This window comes from Rhinoderma darwinii, chromosome 2 (genome assembly GCF_050947455.1).
Source record: "Rhinoderma darwinii isolate aRhiDar2 chromosome 2, aRhiDar2.hap1, whole genome shotgun sequence".
Classification (NCBI taxonomy): Eukaryota; Metazoa; Chordata; class Amphibia; order Anura; family Rhinodermatidae; genus Rhinoderma; species Rhinoderma darwinii.
This window is the reverse complement of record NC_134688.1, coordinates 99,698,514-99,714,224: the sequence shown is the minus strand read 5'-3', so window position 1 is coordinate 99,714,224 and position 15,711 is coordinate 99,698,514. Positions and strand designations below refer to the sequence as shown.

Here is a 15,711-nt window from a genome sequence, read left to right as displayed (position 1 = left end):
ATCTGAGAACTGGGATAATAGGGAAAGGGAAGTTCTTTAGACGAATGTAAGATGCTGTACATGGAAATGTCCCATAATATTAATTAAATTCGTATCTATTTCCAATGAACTATAAAGCTAGGGAGTTAATGAACTTAATCACAAGGGAAGATACACCAAACCATTTCTCCACACTATCCAAACACATAGTTATATGTGAATCAAACAAAAAAGATTCAGAGACTAGTATACAAAGACATATATATATATACATACATGCCTAAATCCTATCCAGAGAATACATGACAGTTTACTGGAAATATAGGCATAAACTCAATACAAAATCGGTATAAAGTTATTTCAAAGTATACATACACATTTGTGAAAATATATAGTAGTATTTAGTATAAAGCTCAAGATATGTATATAAATGCATGAATGCGTTGTAAGATCAATATGACGATATTTTGAAATACAAAATTAATTTCAGACGGCTCCCAAAAGAGAGAAAATTATCCCCTATAGGAACTATTAACACAGAAATATTTAAAACTAATTTAAATCCCATTTGATATTAATAAATATATTCTAAACTAATTTCAAACGAATTTGTATCAAATTTGAGGTTAATAAATATATTCTGAAAATATTGCAAACAAATTTCAATCAAATCTATACTATTGGATATATATTGTTATATAATTTGGACTTTTAGAATATCTTCTGTCCATTTTAAACTGTTACATGTCACCTCACTACTCTAGTGATCTTGCAAGAATGTGTATTTAATATTTTATGATTGTAGAGCAAATTACACGTGAGGGAAATATAATTTCTATCAAATTATTATCAGTAGATATACATTAAGTCTGTTCTATAATTTAAATCCTTGAGGAATCTTGTTTCCAGTTTAAGTATCCACATAGCTTCTCTATTTTGAAGAATTTTCTTCCAAACCCCCCCCCCCCCCCTCTTTGGTTTTGGTATTACCATGGCGCACATCAACAAAGTGTTTTGAAGCACCTGACACATTGTGCTGTTTTGGATGGTAAGTATCAGTTAAGACCTCATGCACACAACCGTAGCCATACCCACGGCTGTGATTTTCGGGTTGGCCGGCCGGCCGCGGAGTCCCCTGCGAGCCGTCTGCAAATCGCGGGCCGTGCCCGTGGCCGCACCCATTATTTTTTTGGAGCCTGGACCGCAGAACGCGGCCGTAATAAGACATGTCCGCTCTTTCTGTGGTTTGTACAACAAACTTTCCCGAGGACTGATTGTGGGTGCTGCCGTCGGTTGCATGGCAAAACCGGAGGCCATACAACAGCCTCCAGTCTGCCATTCACGGAAGCCTATGAGGACCAGCTGGTCCTCATAGGCTTCCTGTCAGTGTGACTGTCAACGTCACACTGACCGGTTATAATACGTTACACTACCTAGGTAGTGTAATGTATTATAGCAGCCATCAGTGCTGCAAGTCTTCAAGTAAAAAAAAAAAGTAATAAAAAAAATGTTTTATAAAAGTGTAAAAACAAGTTATAAGTTACAAAAACATTAAAATGCTTTTTTTCCTATAATAAGTCTTTTATTATAGGAAAAAAAAATGAAACTTTAAAAAAGTACACATATTTGGTATCACCGCGTTCGTAACGACCCCAACTATAAAACTATAATATTATTATTTTTCCCGCACGGTGAACACCACAAAAAATAATTAAACAATACTAGCTTAATTATTTTTTGGTCATCACCCCTAACAAGATATAGAATAAAAAGTGAGAAAAAAAGTAGATTCTCATTTTCAGACATATTCCAATAAATAAAGCAAAAGACCTGTCGGGTCAAGATGCTCACTATACCCCTAGAAAATGCCTTGAGGGGTGTAATTTCCAAAATGGGGTCACTTTTGGGGGGTTTCAACTGTTTAGGTACCACAAGACCTCTTCAAACCTGACATGGTGCCTAATATATATATTCCTAAAAAAAAAAAAAAGGAGGCCCGAAAATCCACTAGGTGCTCCTTTGCTTCTGAGGCCGGTGCTTCAGTCCATTATCACACTAAAGCCACATGTGGGATATTTCTGCAGAATCTGGGCAATAAATATTGTGCTGCGTTTCTTGGGTGAAACCTTCTGTGTTAACGAAAAAAATGTATTACAAATTAATTTCCGCGAAAAAAATGTAATTTTCTAATTTCACCTCTACATTGCTTTAATTCCGGTGACGCACCTAAAGGGTTAATAAACTTTCTGAATGCCGTTTTGAATACTTTGAGGGGTGCAGTTTTTAAAATGGGGTGATTTATGGGGTCTTTCTAATACAGAAGTCCCTCAAAGCCTCTTCAAAACTGAACTGGTCCTTGACAAAATAGCATTTTGAAAGTTTTAAAGTTCTAAGCCTTGTAACGTCCTAGAAAAATAAAATAATGTCCAAAAAACAATGCAAATATAAAGTAGACATATGGGGGATGTTAATTAGCAACAATTTTGTGTCTATTTTACAAGTAGATTACATTTAAAATTAGAAAAATTATAATTTTTGCAAATTTTATTTACATTTTGGTGTTTTTCACAAATAAACTATGAATTTATTGACCACATTTTTCCACTAACATAAAGTACAATATGTCACGAGAAAACAATCTCTGAATCGCTTGGATAGGCAAAAGCATTCCAGAGTTATTGCCACATAAAATGACATGTCAGATTTGAAAAAATGGGGCTGGTCATTGAGGTATCGATGACCCTTGGCCCTGAAAGGGTTAAAGAGGCTTTGTCACCAGATTTTGCAACCCCTATCTCCTATTGCAGCAGATCGGCGCTGCAATGTAGATAACAGTAACGTTTTGTTTTTTTCAAAAACAAGCATTTTTGACCAAGTTATGACCATTTTTATATTTATGCAAATGAGCCTTTCTTATGTACAACTGGGCGTGTTTAAAGTTATGTCCAAGTGGGCGTGTATTGTGTGTGTTACATCTGGGCGTTTTTACTTGTTTTACTAGCTGGGCGTTGTGAATAGAAGTGTATGATGCTGATGAATCAGCATCATCCACTTCTCTTCGTTACCACCCAGCTTCTGGCAGTTCAGACACACAGCGTGTCCTCGCTCATCCGACGCGATGAAGTTCCTGTGGGAGGAAGTGAGTGACGTCACAGCGTGATCTCGTGAGGACACGCTGTGTGTCTGCACTGCCAGAAGCTGGCTGGTAACGAAGAGAAGAGGATGATGCTGATTCATCAGCATCATACACTTCTATTCACAACGCCCAGCTAGTAAAACAAGTAAAAACGCCCAGATGTACGCACACAATACACGCCCAGTTGTACATAACTTTAAACATGCCCAGTTGTACATAAGAAAGGCTCATTTGCATAAATATAAAAATGGTCATAACTTGGTCAAAAATGCTTGTTTTTGAAAAAAACAAAAACTTTACTCTTATCTACATTGCAGCGCCGATCGGCTGCAATAGGAGATAGGGATTTGAAAATCTGGTGACAGAGCCTCTTTAATGGTCTTGTAGTGCAACCTACATATTGTAACCTGCAACTTTCACATGATATAATATAGACAACATGTGTGGTATTAGTTAATGAATGTGTTTTAATTCTACAGGGTGGGCCATTTATATGGATACACCTAAATAAAATGGGAATGGTTGGTGATGTTAACTTCCTGTTTGTGGCACATTAGTATATGGGAGGGGGGAAACTTTTCAAGCTGGGTGTTGACCATGGCGGCCATTTTGAAGTTGGCCATTTTGTATCCAACTTTAGTTTTTTCAATGGGAAGAGGGTCATGTGACACATCAAACTTATCGAGAATTTCACAAGAAAAACAATGGTGTGCTTGGTTTTAACGTTACTTTATTCTTTCATGAGTTATTTACAAGTTTCTGACCACTTATAAAATGTGTTCAAATATCTGCCCATTGTGTTGGATTGTCAATGCAACCCTCTTCTCCCACTCTTCACACACTGATAGCAACACCGCAGAAGAAATGCTAGCACAGGCTTCCAGTATCCGTAGTTTCAGTTGCTGCACATCTCGTATCTTCACAGCATAGACTTTTATCTTTGGGGTCATCTGAAGGCAATTGTCTAAGGGGGTCAGATCGGGAGGCATTTCTTCTGCGGTGTTGCTATCAGTGTGTGAAGAGTGGGAGAAGAGGGTTGCATTGACAATCCAACACAATGGGCAGCACTTTGAACACATTTTATAAGTGGTCAGAAACTTGTAAATAACTCCTGAAAGAATAAAGTAACGTTAAAACTAAGTACACTATTGTTTTTGTTGTGAAATTCTCGATAAGTTTGTGTCACATGACCCTCTTCCCATTGAAAAATCGAAAGTTGGATACAAAATGGCCGACTTCAAAATGGCCGCCATGGTCAACACCCAGCTTGAAAAGTTTCCCCCTCCCATATACTAATGTGCCACAAACAAGAAGTAAATATCACCAACCATTCCCATTTTATTTAGGTGTATCCATATAAATGGCCCACCCTGTATATTGTTTATCATTTGCATAAGAATGGAAGGGATCGGTGTTATAAATAAGAGTGCAAAGGCCACATCGTAGACCTGCACATTTATATGAACCAGAAATAGAGAGCCAATTTCATAATAATAAAATAATTGACCCGGTTATTAACCAGTTAGTGACCGCCAATACGCCTTCTAACGGCAGCCACTAATGGGCTTTATTCTGATGCATATGCCTTTTCACGGCACTGCATCCGAATAAATAAACAGAGCAGGAAGCCATTAAATCTCCCTGCTCTCATCTACCAGAGGTAGCTGAGGCCTGGGGGCATCCCTGCTCGAACGGGTGAGATCGTTGTCCGTATTGATCTCACCCGTTTAACCCCTCAGATGCGGCGCTCAATAGCGAGCGCCGCATCTGAGTTGTTTTGGAGAGAGGGAGCACCCTGTCATCCCACTGACACGCGGCCATAAGATCGCCGATTGTCTGTGTCTCCTATATTTATAATAATAATTAAGGGCCCAGGTCTGCCTGTAGTAAGTGTCTGCTAGATCATGACCTAGCAGATGCCTGTCCGTTTTAAACGGGCCGGCAGTAATACACTACAATACAAAAGTATTGCAGTGTATTATAAAAGTGATCGGATGATCGCATGTTAACGTTCAGTAGGGGGACTATTAAAGAAAAAAAGTAATAAAGTTTATAAAAAAAATAATAATGAAAAGCGCACTTTTTCCCTTTACAAAATGCTTTTATTATTAAGAACACAAAATAAAGTGACAAAGTTGCACATATTTTGGTATCGCTGCGTCCGTAATGACCCCGACTATAAAGCTATTACATTATTTAACCCGCACGGTGAACGCTGTAAAAAATAAAATAAACGGTGTAGCGGAGCAGCAGCAAGAAAAGCTAGCTCCCTGCATCAGGGGGACCAAACGGCTCAAAGCAGGCACGCAACTCTCAAAAAAAACTACCTTCCCTACTCTCCCTAATCGGCTGTCAGCCCAGTGCACCCGCCGACGTGACCAGGACGAGACTAACGCTGGGAAGCCCGGCCAAACTTACCCCCTTCTCCAGCGCAGCACAGAACCAAGATGGCGCCGGACCGCGTGGTGCATCGTCGTCCTCAGTCACCACCTCGCTCCAACGCGGTCAGAAATGTGAGTACCTCGATCCCGGTCCTTCAGCAGTCCAGCCAAGATGAGACCTGCAGACAATCTCCTTTGCCTCTCAAAAATCGCTGCAATAAATCCATGGGTAATTTGCTACCACATCTTCCCCATACAGGGGTACTCCAATACACTCCATGTCTTCTGCAGAGCTTCCTATCACTAACTCATTCAGCAGGAATTTCATCTCCGTGATAAAGGAAACTACATGCAGACATTCATGGTGCAATATCATCTCCACACTGAGCTATTGGAGAAAGAACGGCACATTTAGAGGACCAGATGGAGGATTTCACCACCGCTCATAATAGTTTGGTGGACACTCCTAATGCTACAGAAGATGATTTAACACTTAATGGGCTGAAATTAGCTGACCGAGAAGACCGTTCTAGGAGGAACAATATTCTCTTCCGGAATATCCCTGAAAATATCACAGATGACCAGCTGAGAGAATATTTAACTGACCTACTCATCGATGGGGCCCACAGGGTCCCTAAACCCAGGCTCCTGCAATTCCTGGGGATGTTCTGGCTAGAATAAGTTTTTTTTCATTTCAAAGATGCGCTGCTGAAGGCTGTAGTTACTACGAAAAAACTTCCCGACAGGTTTCAAGACGTTTCACTATAGGCAGATTTATCAATAGCCACACTGGCCAGAAGAAAATAATTTGCTCCAACCACCCAGGTTTTGAGACAACAATATACCCTACAAATGGAGTTTTCCAGTCAAATTGATAATTCGGAACGACGCTCTGTCTCCTCTCCTAAAGAAGCAGCCAGTTTACTTAAGAAATGGTCTCTAGATCTTCCACTAGATGGAAATAACAAATCCCCAAAAAAGAAGCCAACTACTATTCCACAGGAATGGTCCACTGCAGAAGGTCATGAATTTCCTTTTCTTCCGGCTACTTGAAATTTATTTCAACAATTTGGAGATTTAAATCGTTGTCTTCTGAAAAGTTAGGTGCTCTATTAACATCAATACCTTCATGTATGCTGCTGATACACATCTTTTTTTTTTTGTCTTTTTTTTGCTGATCTTCTTCTACTTCCAGACCCCTCGATGTCAAGTGACTATCCTAGGATGTCCAGACGGGTTCACTTAGAACCAAGACTTTTTTTACCCAAAATTTCCAGATATTTGGGATGTTTTTCAACTATTAATTTTCTTTTTTTTATGTCAATGGTTTTCTTTTAGATATTTAATGCTGCCAACTTGACACTCCTGTATGCTGGATGTGTTTCCATTAAGCAATGTGATGTCAGAAGTCTCTCTCCCAGTTATGCCTTTTATAGCGTGTGTAAAATTCTCAAAATGGTTATTAAGATATGTACTTGTTAAGGGTCTCAATAGCCCTTTTAAGAGGTCCCTGTTCTGGAAAGAATGCGTTAATAAAAAATGCGATATCATTTGTGCCCAAGAAACCCATTTACATTAAAGTGATGCTCCCAGAATATGTAATAGACATTTTATGCATATATTTTACTCTCGTGCAACAGAAAAAAAGTCTTGATCGCTTTCAGGGATACCATTGCTTTTCAACTAATATCTTTGATCTCTGATCCCGATGGTAGATACTTGGTGATTTATATGTCTCATTAACAATGTACTATTTACCATAGTGAGTCTTTACGCACTCAACATAAATTTACAAAAAAATTATTCGATATAGTTCAGTCAAAGTAAAAAGGCAACGTAATAATTTGTGGAGACTTTAATAGGACTGTAGATCCTATTCTTGATAGAAATCCCTCTCATCCTAGAGACAATAATTGTGACCGTAACTTATTACACACAGAAGAATTCTATGATTCTTGGAGAGACACTCACGCGTCCGAAAAAGATAACTTTTTTTTTTTCTAGTCCACATAATACATACTCGTATAGATTTGATACTAGTAGATAAATGGTTACTACAAAGAATATCATGCACAAGAATTGATATGATCACGTGGTCAGACCATGCACCAACATCCATTACATATCAAGAATCCTTTATCTCTCCAACATCTCCCTGGAGATTAAATAATTATCCTCTTAATAATGAGTCGTATGTATCTACCATAGAAAAAGCGCTGTCTGAATATGTTTCATTAACCCCTTAAGGACGCAGCCTAGTTTGGACCTTAAAGAGTCTCTGTCACCACATAAGTGGCCTATATTGTACATAATGTGATCGGCGCTGTAATGTAGATTACAGCAGTGTTTTTGTTTTTTTTATTTAGAAAAACTATCATTTTTGACGGAGTTATGACCAATATTAGCTTTATGCTAATGAGTTTCTTAATGAACAACTGGTCAAGTGGGCGTTGTACAGAGGCGTGTATGACGCTGACCAATCGGTAACCAATCGGTGTCATACACTTCTCTCCATTCATTTACACAGCACATAGCTATATCACTATGTGCAGCCACATACACACATTAACGTTACTGCAGTGTCCTGACAATGAATATACATTACCTCCAGCCAGGACATGAGTATTCAGAATCCTGACCAGTTCTCTGCACTTCTCTGTGAGTTACAGCATAGCAGGCGTAGTCTCGCGAGATTACGCTGTAAACTGTCATTTCAAACGAGATTACGCTTGCTGTGCTGTAGTGTCGGGATTGTATTAGCGAAGTGTCAGGATTCTGAATACACATCACTTCCTGGCTGGAGGTAATGTATATCTATTGTCAGGACACTGCAGTAACATTATAGTGTGTTTATGTGGCTGCACATAGCGATATAGCTATATCGCTATGTGCTGTGTAAATGAATGGAGAGAAGTGTATGACGCTGATTGGTCAGCGTCATACACGCCTCTGTAAAGCGCCCACTTGACTAGTTGTTCATTAAGAAACTCATTCGCATAAAGCTAATATAGGTCATAACTTCGTCAAAAGTGATAGTTTTTCTAAATAAAAAACACTGCTGTAATCTACATTACAGCGCCAAATCACATCATGTACAATATAGGGCACTTATGTGGTGACAGACTCTTTAAAGTTTAAAATCGGCTTGTCATTAAAAGGGTTAAAGTCGCTAGGGGAATTCATCTCTCCTATAGACATAGGGTTCCTGGACACAAAACCACAGCCTGGCTCCAGGATGTTCCACAACGAATCATCCCCAATAAGAACAGGTAGATATTTTTTAATAATAGCAGTTATCTGATTGAAATCCGTGCTAAAATCTGTTTTGATTCTTGTTTAATTACTATTTTTGTAGAATATATGTTGTCCCCTAGTCTTGGTGTCCGCAATATTCCTAGCTATATTTAATGTACCAATAGTATCCTCTCGCCTGTAAACTTAAATTAATGTTGGCTCGTTCTCGTAGATGATCGTTATGGTCTGTACAAATTCTTTTAGCCCTAATGTATTCTCCGATAGGTAGGTTCCTAGTAACATGTTTAGGGTGAGAGCTGGTAGCATGTAAAAAGGAGTTGCCTGAAATGGGTTTTCTGTATAAACCACATGTAACAATGTTCTTGTGTATGTCACCAGTTAGTGTTAGGTCTAGAAACGGAATAGATATAGGATCTTTGGAAAAAGTGAAATTAAAATTTTCTGTACTGTTGATAGATCCGATAAATTGTCGTATGCACGTTACAGGGTCTTGCCAGACTATAAGAATATCATCAATATAACGCCCATACCAGAAGATATCGGATATAAGGATTAGAAATTGTATATATGTATTGTTCCTCCCACCAAGCTACATATTTGTTGGCCCCCGTGGAGAGAATTTGGCCCCCATGGAGCAACCCCTGACCTGCAGAAAAAAATGGTTATTAAATGAAAAATAATTATGTTTAAATAGGAAGTCCATTGTCATCAAAATGAAATGCTTCAGGGAGTCTTCATAGCCAGAATAACTGTGCAATTGATGTTCCAGGGCAATCGGGACTTTCTCATGAGGAATAGAGGTATAGAGTGCTGTAATATCACACGTTAGAGAAGTGTAACTTGGTTGCCAAGGGGGATTGTCCATAATCTTCAGGACTGAAGTGCGATCTTTGATATAACTTGGTGTCCTATTAGCTAGCGGTTGTAGTTTATTATCCAACCATGCCCCCAATCGTTCTAGGAGAGAGCCAATACCTGATTCAATAGGCCTAAATGGTGGAGGAAATGAATCTTAGTGGCCCTTTGGTAAAGCATGAAAAATTGGTATAATTGAAAAGTCTTTATTAATCTAGTCCACATCTATTTGGTCCAGAATGGACATCGCTTGTCCTTCGGCCAGGAGTTCGATCAATTTTTTTTTGAAAATTGTTGTGCGATCAGTATTCAGTTCTCTGTATGTATGTTGATCATTCAACATGGTTGTAATTTCTCATTCATAAAATGTAGTATCCAATATTGCCACTGATCCCCCTTAATCCGAATCTCGAATTACGTTATAATTATTCCTTCGCCGTTTCAACGCATATTCTAGTCAAATTTCCCTTTTTAATTCTATTTTCTCTTTGTATAACTCCGACAATGCCTGTTCAACTATGTGCTGAACATCCATAACAATGGATCAGGACTTCATAGGATAAAAGGAGGGATTTGGAATCCTAATAGATTTACAGGCTTCCTGCATTGGGGGTCTGTTATCTTTACACAACGATTGTAGTGTTAAACGAGACAATTGTTCCCTGAAATTGAGATCCATATACTCACTCTGCAATATTTCAGGTACAGGCTCATCTGTGGCATTAAAATTTGTGGAATTATCTTAATTCTGAATTATTTTTTTACTGTAAATATCACAGATTTATTCACATCTAATAGTGTACGATAAAGATCGAAATGTCTCGTAGGAACAAATTTGAGACCCTTTTTGAGAACTCTGTTCTATTGAAAGAATAGAGGCTGACAAATTTAAGACTGAAAAGTCACCTATTTGTTCTGTTTCCGTGCCGGATATCTTCGATTGCTTTGTTCCATGTTTAACCCCTTCCCGCTATGTGATGTAATAGTCCGTCACAGGAGTTGTCCTGTTAACCCAAACGGACGGACTATTACGTCACAGCATTAACAGGGCACTGTCGGCAGACACGTCTGCAGACACTGTTTTAAAGCAGTGATAGCTTAACGCTATCACTGCTTCAAGGCCAGGACCGGAGCTAGCCTCCGATCCGGCCGATTAACCCCTTAAATGCAGCCCTCAAAACCGAGAGCTGCATCTATGGTGTTTACATGCCGATCGGAAACCTGCAATGAAATCGCGGGGTTCCGATGACTGCTCCGGCAGCCTAACAATGGCCTCCCGTCTGCCAAGTACGGAAGCCTGCCAGGTCCCGCCTAGAGGCGGGGCCTAAAAGGCATCCGCCGAAATTTCAAGATGGCGCAGGCTCAGAAGATGAGCCTGCAACATCAGCTGTTGGTGTCAGCTGTAGGTTACAGCTGACACCGTGCTGTAACGGCAGGGAACGGAGCTAGCTCCGATCTCTGCCATTAACCCCTCAGATGCCGCGATCGCGGTATCTTAGTGGTTTGTAGACATCGACACTGTTATCGTGACGAATCCGATCGCTGCTATGGCAACTGGAGGCCTAATAGTGGCCTCCTGGTCTGCCACGTATGATAGCCTACTAGGCCCCGCCCACAGACGCACGGTGAACGCCGCAAAAAAAAGCCAGTCACTATTTTTTTTTTTTTATCACCACCCCGCTCAAAACCTGGAATAAAAATTGATCATAAAGTCGCATGTACCCCAAAATGGTACCAATAAAAACTACAACCCGTCCCGCAAAAAAAGCCCTTAAACAGCTTTTTTTGACTGAAAAATAAAGTTCTGGCGCTCAGAATATAGCAACACATAATGTGCAGTGTCCAAAAGCGGATAACGTCTGGCCCCATTTATCAGTGAGACATCGGCCACAAATCTCTGAAGTACTATTTTTATTTACCGCATTATTATACCCTCTTATTATGCCCTGATGTACTCCGCACAGCCTACATATGCCCGCACATTATAAACTGAAATACCAGCAAAACCCCAAACAGAACAACTACCAAGCTTAATCTGCGCTCCAAAAACCAAATTCCACTTCCTCCCTTTTGAACCCTACAGCGTGCCCAAACAGCAGTTTACGTCCACATATATGGCATCGCCATACCCGGGGGAACCAGCTTAGCAGTATGAGATATTTTGTCCTCGGTGGCACAAACAGGGCACAACATATTGTGCACTAAAATGGCAGATCAGTGGAAAATTGCAATTTTCACTTTGCACCATCCGCTGCGCATTAATTACTGATGAAAAAACACCTGTGGGGGCAAAATACTCACTACACCCCTTAAAATGCCTCAAGGGGTGTCTTTTCCAAAATAGGGATCACTTCTTGGGGGCTTTTACTGTACTCTGATACTTCTAGGGTTTTGAAAATGCGTCATGGTGCCCAAAAACCAAGCCAGCAAAATCTGCATGCCAAATAGCGCTCCTGCCTTTCTGAGCCCTGCCGTGTGTCCAAACAGCAGTTTGGTCTTGCCATACTCTGGAGAAATTGCTTTATAAATGTTGGGGTGCTTTTTCCTATTTTTCACTTGTGAAAATGAAAAAATTCAACTTTTTAGTGGAAAAAACACTGATATTCATTTTTACGGCCTAATTCCAGTAAATTTGGCAAAAGACCAGAGGAGTCTAAATGCTTACTATACCCCTAGATAGATTCCTTGAGGGGTGTAGTTTTCAAAATGGGGTCACTTTTGGGGGGTTCCTACTGTTTTGGCACTTAGCAAATGGGACATGTCACCCAAAAACCGTACCAGCTAAATTTGAGCTCCAAATGGTTCTCCTTCTCTTTTGACCCCTGCCGTGTTCAAGCAGCAGTTTATGACCACTTATGGGGTATTTCCTTAATCGTGAAAAATTGCTTTTCAAATGTTGGGGTGCTTTTTCTCCTTTGAGCCTTGTAAAAATAAAAAATTTCAACATTTTATTAGAAAAAAATTTCGATTTTTCATTTTCACGACTAATTCCACTAAAGTCAGCAGAAAACCTGTGGGGTCAAAATGCTAAATATACCCCTAGGAAAATTCCTTGAGGGGTGTATTTTCCAAAATGGGGTCACTTTTGGGGGGTTTCCACTGTTTTTGTTCCCTCCAGGGCGTTGCAAACGCGACATGGCACCGAAAATCATTCCAGCAAAATCTGTGCTCCAAAATCCAAATGGCGCGGTTTCCCTTCTGAGCCCTGCTGTGGGTCCAAACAGCAGTTTATTACCACATATGGAGTATTGCCGTAATCGGGAGAAATTGCTGTACAAACGTTGTGGTTCTTTTTCTCCTTTATTCCTTGTAAAAAAAAAAATCTGTTTTTTTGTCCAGGAAAAAAGGTGGATTTTCAATTTTACAGACTATTTCCAATAAATTTAGCAAAAAAACTTGTGGGGTTAAAATGCTAACTATACCCCTCGGTAATTTTCCTGAGGGGTGTTGTTTCCAAAATGGGGTCACTTTTGGGGGCTTTCCACTGTTTTGCCACCACCTCTTCAAAGCTGACATGGTGCCTAAAATATATTCTAAAAAAAGGAGGCCCCAAAATCCCCTAGGTGCTCCTTTTGAGGTTCGTGTTTCAGTCCAAGGGACATTTCGAAACTGTAGAATCAGGGTAATAAATATGGAGTTGCAATTCTTGGCTAAAACCTTCTGTGGTACTAAATGTTTTTATTACAAATTTAATTTTGGCAAAAAAAAATGACATTTGTAAATTTCACATCTATTTTGCTTTCATTTCTGTGAAACGCCTAAAGGGTTAAGTAACTTTTTTTGAATACTTTGAGGGGTGCATTTTTTTAAAATGGGGTGATTTATGGGGGTTTCTAATATATAAGGCCCTCAAAGCCACTTGACAACTGAACTGGCTCCTGTAAAAATCACCTTTTGAAATTTTCTTGAAAATATGAGAAATCGCTGCTAAAGTTCTAAGCTTTGTAACATCCTAGAAAAATAAAATAATGTTCAAAAAATGATGCAAATAAAGAAGACATATGGGAAATGTTAACTAGTAATTATTTAGTGTGGTATTACTATCGGTTTTACAAGAAGATACATTTAATTTATCGACAACATTTTTTTACTAACCTCTAGTACAATGTCAAGAGAAAACAATCTCAGAATCGCTTGGATAGGTAAAAGCATTCCCAAGTTATTACCACATAAAGTAACGTCAGATTTTTAAAAATCGACTGTGTCCTCAAGGCCAAAACAGGCAGGCAGTGTCCTTAAAGGGTTAACGCCTGCTTGTCTGGTGCTTTTTTGGTTTTCGTGCCGTACTAGAATATCTAATATAAAATATCTAATCCCATTAAATTGGGTAGCTGTATCATTGCTTCTCTGCCCGTGCTGGTGTCTGGTGGTTTCATATGATTCAGAAAGACCATCTGAATCTGTAGTGGCATCTGTGGAGTCATATTCTGAAGATGAAAAATTGATTCTATGTTGGTATTTGTTATAATTTCTCCTAGAACTAGATCTGTTCTTCAAAATAGGTCGAGGTACTCAGTTTTTCCTGCGGTTTTGTAGCACCCTTTGCCTCACTATCCAAGTACCTGATTTATAAATGGACTAATTTGTGAAAGGACACAACTTTCCAGGAGACAGATATTGTCTCTTAAAGGGAACCTGTCACCAGCATTTCACCTATTAAACCAGCAATACCCGGTGGTCGTGGGTGAAACATCATTTCTATATAACCTGTAATTGTCTTCTTAGTCGGCTCTGTAGCTTTAGTATTCCGTTTTTAGTGTTCCCACACCGTATGCTAATGAGCAGAAAAGAGTCATATCCACATTTGAAGAGTCACATCTTCATTTGAAAAGAGTCATATCTTCATTCCTCAAGTCTTTCTGCGTTTACTCCGCCTCCTTAGCTTTGATTGACAGCTCCGCACCTTCCCCAGCACACAAAATCCCACACTTGCGCATTGATGATCTCTTCTGGGGTGTGCGCACAAAGGGACTCCGGATTATTACGATAAAAGGCGCAAAATGTTTGCAGACCATTATTTATGGTCGGAGGAGGAGTTTAGGAGAGGGGATAACGGCAATGAACTTTTGATTGCAGCGGCCAGTGAGAAATAAGTAAAGTTCAATTGGTGAAATTTTGGTGACAGGTTCCCTTTAAAGCTAAGGAGGTGATGTACATATGCATTTAATATAATAGAATGCTTCACTTATATTCTTTGTTCAATTGTTTACATTGCACTTCTTCTTTTTTTTGTGATTTTGTTTAGTATGCTGCTTAAAAATGTGTAAAACTACCCAATAGCCAATCAACTTGAAGGAGTTAATTCTAAGCACTCCCACTTCCTTGCCTTTTCCAACATCTGATCCATAAAAGCAGACTATATACCAGAGAGAAACTATGATTAAGAACTGAAAAGTTTGAAACGCGTAGGCGTTCTCTCCCCGGGATTTTTTTAATTTCTTGTTTTAATTTTGAAACCGATTTTTGTATTTTTTTTTTTTTCATATCCTATCGTGTGCTGGACCTCTAACTTTGTTCCTTAGACCTGTTGTATACCCACAGATAATTCTCTTAAAATCTTATGTCATTCTATAGAAACACGCAGAGATGGGCTGTGTGTATTTTGTCAGCATACATCCTTGGGCAATGGTAATGCAATAGGCAGGGATTACTAGCACGCATCCATTTAAAAAGAGCAGAAATCAGGGTAGTTTCAGCGGGCAGTGTGCCAAATCTCATACAATCCGGTAAACTAGCTGGCTCTAATTGGTATCTGCCAGTGTAAACTTGTACCTTATATGAGGGCAAATAGGATGGGGGGCACACTGACCAGGGGGGCACACCGACCATCTTTAATAAAGACATTGGTGTCAAGGGGTCACAGGTACGCATTGACCTTTTTGAAACCATGTGAAATAGCTCTTTCACCTCACCCCGAATTCCAGTTAGAAGACTCAAGATAGTCTGTAAGGACCGACAAGGAAGGCCGCAGGGCAATGTCATTCCACGAAGTTGACGGAAGGTGCCACTTGGTATCGGGGTCTCTCTCAGGACTGCTATAAAGGGGCCCAAGTGCATTTTCAAGTGGTGTTGAAGGTGCCCTAAGTTGGATTCCAGTGGCTCAGT

General features: G+C 39.6%; 1 protein-coding gene across 3 annotated transcripts in view; it reads left to right on the top strand.

Annotated features, from left to right (window-relative positions):
• Positions 1-15,711, top strand: part of OS9 (OS9 endoplasmic reticulum lectin) — a 56,732-nt gene that overhangs the window by 25,982 nt on the left and 15,039 nt on the right. The gene's annotated exons all lie outside the window — the stretch shown is intronic.